Here is an 8,017-nt window from a genome sequence, read left to right on the forward strand (position 1 = left end):
GAGAGAGTGAACTGTCGAAATGATAACACTGTTTTAGAATGTCTCCTCCAGAAGGAGAGAGTGAACTGTCTATCTGATAACACTGTTGAAGAATGTCTCCTCCAGAATGAGAGAATGAACTGTCTATATGATAACACTGTTTTAGAATGTCTCCTCCAGAATGAGAGAGTGAACTGTCTATCTGATAACACTGTTGACGAATATCTCCTCCAGAATGAGAGAGTGAACTGTCTATCTGATAACAGTGTTTTAGAATGTCTCTTCCAGAATGAGAGAGTGAACTGTCTATCTGATAACACTGTTGAAGAATGTCTCCTCCAGAACGAGAGAGTGAACTGTCTATCTGATAACACTGTTGAAGAATGTCTCCTCCAGAACGAGAAAGTGAACTGTCTATCTGATAACACTGTTTTAGAATGTCTCCTCCATAATGAGAGAGTGAACTGTCTATCTGATAACGCTGTTTTAGAATGTCTCCTCCAGAATGAGAGAGTGAACTGTCTATCTGATAACACTGTTTTAGAATGTCTCCTCCAGAATGAGAGAGTGAACTGTCTATGTGATAACACTGTTTTAGAATGTCTCCTCCAGAACGAGAGAGTGAACTGTCTATCTGATAACACTATTTTAGAGTGTCTCCTCCAGAATGGGAGAGTGAACTGTCTATCTGATAACACTGTTTTAGAATGTCTCCTCCAGAACGAGAGAGTGAACTGTCTATCTGATAACACTGTTGAAGAATGTCTCCTCCAGAATGAGAGAGTGAACTGTCCATCTGATCAACTGTTTTAGAATGTCTCCTCCAGAATTAGAGAGTGAACTGTCTATCTGATAACACTGTTTTAGTATGTCTCCTCCATAATGAGAGAGTGAACTGTCTATCTGATAACGCTGTTTTAGAATATCTCCTCCAGAATGAGAGAGTGAACTGTCTATCTGATAACACTATTTTAGAATGTCTCCTCCAGATTGGGAGAGTGAACTGTCTATCTGATAACACTGTTTTAGAATGTCTCCTCCAGAATGAGAGAGTGAACTGTCTATCTGATAACACTGTTGAAGAATGTCCCCTCCAGAATGAGAGAGTGAACTGTCTATCTGATAACAGTGTTGAAGAATGTCTCCTCCAGAATGAGAGAGTGAACTGTCTATCTGATAACACTGTTTTAGAATGTCTCCTCCAGAACTAGAGAGTGAACTGTCTATCTGATAACATTGTTTTAGAATTTCTCCTCCAGAATGAGAGAGTGAACTGTCTATCTGATAACACTGTTGAAGAATGTCTCCTCCAGAATGAGAGAGTGAACTGTCTATGTGATAACACTGTTTTAGAATGTCTCCTCCAGAACAAGAGAGTGAACTGTCTATCTGATAACACTGTTGAAGAATGTCTCCTCCAGAATGAGAGAGTGAACTGTCTATCTGATAACACTGTTTTATAATTTCTCCTCCAGAATGGGAGAGTGAACTGTCTATCTGATAACACTGTTTTAGAATGTCTCCTCCAGAATCAGAGAGTGAACTGTCTATCTGATAACACTGTTGAAGAATGTCCCCTCCAGAATGAGAGAGTGAACTGTCTATCTGATAACACTGTTGAAGAATGTCTCCTCTAGAATGAGAGAGTGAACTGTCTATGTGATAACACTGTTTTAGAATGTCTCCTCCAGAATGAGAGAGTGAACTGTCTATCTGATAACACTGTTTAGAATGTCTCCTCCAGAATGAGAGAGTGAACTGTCTATCTGATAACACTGTTGAAGAATGTCTCCTCCATAATGAGAGAGTGAACTGTCTATCTGATAACACTGTTTTAGAATGTCTCCTCCAGAACGAGAGAGTGAACTGTCTATCTGATAACACTGTTGAAGAATGTCTCCTCCAGAATGAGAGTGAACTGTCTATCTGATAACACTGTTTTAGAATGTCTCCTCCAGAATGAGAGAGTGAACTGTCTATCTGATAACACTGTTTTAGAATGTCTCCTCCAGAATGAGAGAGTGAACTGTCTATCTGATAACACTGTTTTAGAATGTCTCCTCCATAAAGAGAGAGTGAACTGTCTATCTGATAACGCTGTTTTAGAATGTCTCCTCCAGAATGAGAGAGTGAACTGTCTATGTGATAACACTGTTTTAGAATGTCTACTCCATAATGAGAGAGTGAACTGTCTATCTGATAACACTGTTGAAGAATGTCTCCTCCAGAATGAGAGAGTGAACTGTCTATCTGATAACACTATTTTAGAATGTCTCTTCCAGAATGGGAGAGTGAACTGTCTATCTGATAACACTGTTTTAGAATGTCTCCTCCAGAATGAGAGAGTGAACTTACTATCTGATAACACTGTTGAAGAATGTCTCCTCCAGAATGAGAGAGTGAACTGTCTATCTGATAACACTGTTTTAGAATGTCTCCTCCAGAATGAGAGAGTGAACTGTCTATCTGATAACACTGTTTTAGAATGTCTCCTCCAGAACGAGAGAGTGAACTGTCTATCTGATAACACTGTTGAAGAATGTCTCCTCCTGAATGAGAGAGTGAACTGTCTATCTGATAACACTGTTTTAGAATGTCTCCTCCAGAATGAGAGAGTGAACTGTCTATCTGATAACACTGTTGAAGAATGTCTTCTCCAGAATGAGAGAGTGAACCGTCTATATGATAACATTGTTTTAGAATGTCTCCTCCAGAACGAGTGAGTGAACTTTCTATCTGATAACACTGTTGAAGAATGTCTCCTCCAGAATGAGAGAGTGAACTGTCTATCTGATAACACTGTTTTAGAATGTCTCTTCCAGAATGAGAGAGTGAACTGTCTATCTGATAACACTGTTGAAGAATGTCTCCTCCAGAACGAGAGAGTGAACTGTCTATCTGATAACACTGTTGAAGAATGTCTCCTCCAGAACGAGAAAGTGAACTGTCTATCTGATAACACTGTTTTAGAATGTCTCCTCCATAATGAGAGAGTGAACTGTCTATCTGATAACGTTGTTTTAAAATGTCTCCTCCAGAATGAGAGAGTGAACTGTCTATCTGATAACACTGTTTTAGAATGTCTCCTCCAGAATGAGAGAGTGAACTGTCTATTTGATAACACTGTTTTAAAATGTCTCCTCCAGAATGAGAGAGTGAACTGTCTATCTGATAACACTGTTTTATAATGTCTCCTCCATAATGAGAGAGTGAACTGTCTATCTGATAACACTGTTTTAGAATGTCTCCTCCAGAATGAGAGAGTGAACTGTCTATATGATAACACTGTTTTCGAATGTCTCCTCCAAAATGAGAGAGTGAACTGTCTATTTGATAACACTGTTTTAGAATGTCTCCTCCAGAATGAGAGAGTGAACTGTCTATCTGATAACACTGTTTTAGAATGTCTCCTCCAGAATGAGAGAGTGAACTGTCTATCTGATAACACTGTTTTAGAATGTCTCCTCCAGAATGAGAGAGTGAACTGTCTATCTGATAACACTGTTTTAGAATGTCTCCTCCAGAATGAGAGAGTGAACTGTCTATCTGATAACACTGTTGAAGAATGTCTCCTCCATAATGAGAGAGTGAACTGTCTATCTGATAACACTGTTTTAGAATGTCTCCTCCAGAACGAGAGAGTGAACTGTCTATCTGATAACACTGTTGAAGAATGTCTCCTCCAGAATGAGAGTGAACTGTCTATCTGATAACACTGTTTTAGAATGTCTCCTCCAGAATGAGAGAGTGAACTGTCTATCTGATAACACTGTTTTAGAATGTCTCCTCCAGAATGAGAGAGTGAACTGTCTATCTGATAACACTGTTTTAGAATGTCTCCTCCATAAAGAGAGAGTGAACTGTCTATCTGATAATGCTGTTTTAGAATGTCTCCTCCAGAATGAGAGAGTGAACTGTCTATGTGATAACACTGTTTTAGAATGTCTACTCCATAATGAGAGAGTGAACTGTCTATCTGATAACACTGTTGAAGAATGTCTCCTCCAGAATGAGAGAGTGAACTGTCTATCTGATAACACTATTTTAGAATGTCTCTTCCAGAATGGGAGAGTGAACTGTCTATCTGATAACACTGTTTTAGAATGTCTCCTCCAGAATGAGAGAGTGAACTTACTATCTGATAACACTGTTGAAGAATGTCTCCTCCAGAATGAGAGAGTGAACTGTCTATCTGATAACACTGTTTTAGAATGTCTCCTCCAGAATGAGAGAGTGAACTGTCTATCTGATAACACTGTTTTAGAATGTCTCCTCCAGAACGAGAGAGTGAACTGTCTATCTGATAACACTGTTGAAGAATGTCTCCTCCAGAATGAGAGAGTGAACTGTCTATCTGATAACACTATTTTAGAATGTCTCCTCCAGAATGAGAGAGTGAACTGTCTATCTGATAACACTGTTTTAGAATGTCTCCTCCAGAATGAGAGAGTGAACTGTCTATCTGATAACACTGTTGAAGAATGTCTTCTCCAGAATGAGAGACTGAACCGTCTATATGATAACATTGTTTTAGAATGTCTCCTCCAGAACGAGTGAGTGAACTTTCTATCTGATAACACTGTTGAAGAATGTCTCCTCCAGAATGAGAGAGTGAACTGTCTATCTGATAACACTGTTTTAGAATGTCTCTTCCAGAATGAGAGAGTGAACTGTCTATCTGATAACACTGTTGAAGAATGTCTCCTCCAGAATGAGAGAGTGAACTGTCTATCTGATAACACTGTTGAAGAATGTCTCCTCCAGAACGAGAAAGTGAACTGTCTATCTGATAACACTGTTTTGGAATGTCTCCTCCATAATGAGAGAGTGAACTGTCTATCTGATAACGTTGTTTTAAAATGTCTCCTCCAGAATGAGAGAGTGAACTGTCTATCTGATAACACTGTTTTAGAATGTCTCCTCCAGAATGAGAGAGTGAACTGTCTATTTGATAACACTGTTTTAAAATGTCTCCTCCAGAATGAGAGAGTGAACTGTCTATCTGATAACACTGTTTTATAATGTCTCCTCCATAATGAGAGAGTGAACTGTCTATCTGATAACACTGTTTTAGAATGTCTCCTCCAGAATGAGAGAGTGAACTGTCTATATGATAACACTGTTTTCGAATGTCTCCTCCAAAATGAGAGAGTGAACTGTCTATTTGATAACACTGTTTTAGAATGTCTCCTCCAGAATGAGAGAGTGAACTGTCTATCTGATAACACTGTTTTAGAATGTCTCCTCCAGAATGAGAGAGTGAACTGTCTATCTGATAACACTGTTTTAGAATGTCTCCTCCAGAATGAGAGAGTGAACTGTCTATCTGATAACACTGTTTTAGAATGTTTCCTCCAGAATGAGAGAGTGAACTGTCTATCTGATAACACTGTTTTAGAATGTCTCTTCCAGAATGAGAGAGTGAACTGTCTATCTGATAACACTGTTGAAGAATGTCTCCTCCAGAATGAGAGAGTGAACTGTCTATCTGATAACACTGTTGAAGAATGTCTCCTCCAGAACGAGAAAGTGAACTGTCTATCTGATAACACTGTTTTGGAATGTCTCCTCCATAATGAGAGAGTGAACTGTCTATCTGATAACGTTGTTTTAAAATGTCTCCTCCAGAATGAGAGAGTGAACTGTCTATCTGATAACACTGTTTTAGAATGTCTCCTCCAGAATGAGAGAGTGAACTGTCTATTTGATAACACTGTTTTAAAATGTCTCCTCCAGAATGAGAGAGTGAACTGTCTATCTGATAACACTGTTTTATAATGTCTCCTCCATAATGAGAGAGTGAACTGTCTATCTGATAACACTGTTTTAGAATGTCTCCTCCAGAATGAGAGAGTGAACTGTCTATATGATAACACTGTTTTCGAATGTCTCCTCCAAAATGAGAGAGTGAACTGTCTATTTGATAACACTGTTTTAGAATGTCTCCTCCAGAATGAGAGAGTGAACTGTCTATCTGATAACACTGTTTTAGAATGTCTCCTCCAGAATGAGAGAGTGAACTGTCTATCTGATAACACTGTTTTAGAATGTCTCCTCCAGAACGAGAGAGTGAACTGTCTATCTGATAACACTGTTGAAGAATGTCTCCTCCAGAATGAGAGAGTGAACTGTCTATCTGATAACACTATTTTAGAATGTCTCCTCCAGAATGAGAGAGTGAACTGTCTATCTGATAACACTGTTTTAGAATGTCTCCTCCAGAATGAGAGAGTGAACTGTCTATCTGATAACACTGTTGAAGAATGTCTTCTCCAGAATGAGAGAGTGAACCGTCTATATGATAACATTGTTTTAGAATGTCTCCTCCAGAACGAGTGAGTGAACTTTCTATCTGATAACACTGTTGAAGAATGTCTCCTCCAGAATGAGAGAGTGAACTGTCTATCTGATAACACTGTTTTAGAATGTCTCTTCCAGAATGAGAGAGTGAACTGTCTATCTGATAACACTGTTGAAGAATGTCTCCTCCAGAATGAGAGAGTGAACTGTCTATCTGATAACACTGTTGAAGAATGTCTCCTCCAGAACGAGAAAGTGAACTGTCTATCTGATAACACTGTTTTGGAATGTCTCCTCCATAATGAGAGAGTGAACTGTCTATCTGATAACGTTGTTTTAAAATGTCTCCTCCAGAATGAGAGAGTGAACTGTCTATCTGATAACACTGTTTTAGAATGTCTCCTCCAGAATGAGAGAGTGAACTGTCTATTTGATAACACTGTTTTAGAATGTCTCCTCCAGAATGAGAGAGTGAACTGTCTATCTGATAACACTGTTTTATAATGTCTCCTCCATAATGAGAGAGTGAACTGTCTATCTGATAACACTGTTTTAGAATGTCTCCTCCAGAATGAGAGAGTGAACTGTCTATATGATAACACTGTTTTCGAATGTCTCCTCCAAAATGAGAGAGTGAACTGTCTATTTGATAACACTGTTTTAGAATGTCTCCTCCAGAATGAGAGAGTGAACTGTCTATCTGATAACACTGTTTTAGAATGTCTCCTCCAGAATGAGAGAGTGAACTGTCTATCTGATAACACTGTTTTAGAATGTCTCCTCCAGAATGAGAGAGTGAACTGTCTATCTGATAACACTGTTTTAGAATGTTTCCTCCAGAATGAGAGAGTGAACTGTCTATCTGATAACACTGTTTTAGAATGTCTCCTCCAGAATGAGAGAGTGAACTGTCTATCTGATAACACTGTTGAAGAATGTCCCCTCCAGAATGAGAGAGTGAACTGTCTATCTGATAACACTGTTGAAGAATGTCTCCTCTAGAATGAGAGAGTGAAATGTCTATGTGATAACACTGTTTTAGAATGTCTCCTCCAGAATGAGAGAGTGAACTGTCTATCTGATAACACTGTTTTAGAATGTCTCCTCCAGAATGAGAGAGTGAACTGTCTATCTGATAACACTGTTTTAGAATGTCTCCTCCATAATGAGAGAGTGAACTGTCTATCTGATAACACTGTTTTAGAATGTCTCCTCCAGAACGAGAGAGTGAACTGTCTATCTGATAACACTGTTGAAGAATGTCTCCTCCAGAATGAGAGAGTGAACTGTCTATCTGATAACACTGTTTTAGAATGTCTCCTCCATAATGAGAGAGTGAACTGTCTATCTGATAACACTGTTTTAGAATGTCTCCTCCAGAATGAGAGAGTGAACTGTCTATCTGATAACACTGTTTTAGAATGTCTCCTCCATAAAGAGAGAGTGAACTGTCTATCTGATAACGCTGTTTTAGAATATCTCCTCCAGAATGAGAGAGTGAACTGTCTATGTGATAACACTGTTTTAGAATGTCTACTCCATAATGAGAGAGTGAACTGTCTATCTGATAACACTGTTGAAGAATGTCTCCTCCAGAATGAGAGAGTGAACTGTCTATCTGATAACACTATTTTAGAATGTCTCTTCCAGAATGGGAGAGTGAACTGTCTATCTGATAACACTGTTTTAGAATGTCTCCTCCAGAATGAGAGAGTGAACTGTCTATCTGATAACACTG

Source organism: Salmo trutta, chromosome 25 (genome assembly GCF_901001165.1).
Source record: "Salmo trutta chromosome 25, fSalTru1.1, whole genome shotgun sequence".
NCBI lineage: Eukaryota > Metazoa > Chordata > Actinopteri > Salmoniformes > Salmonidae > Salmo > Salmo trutta.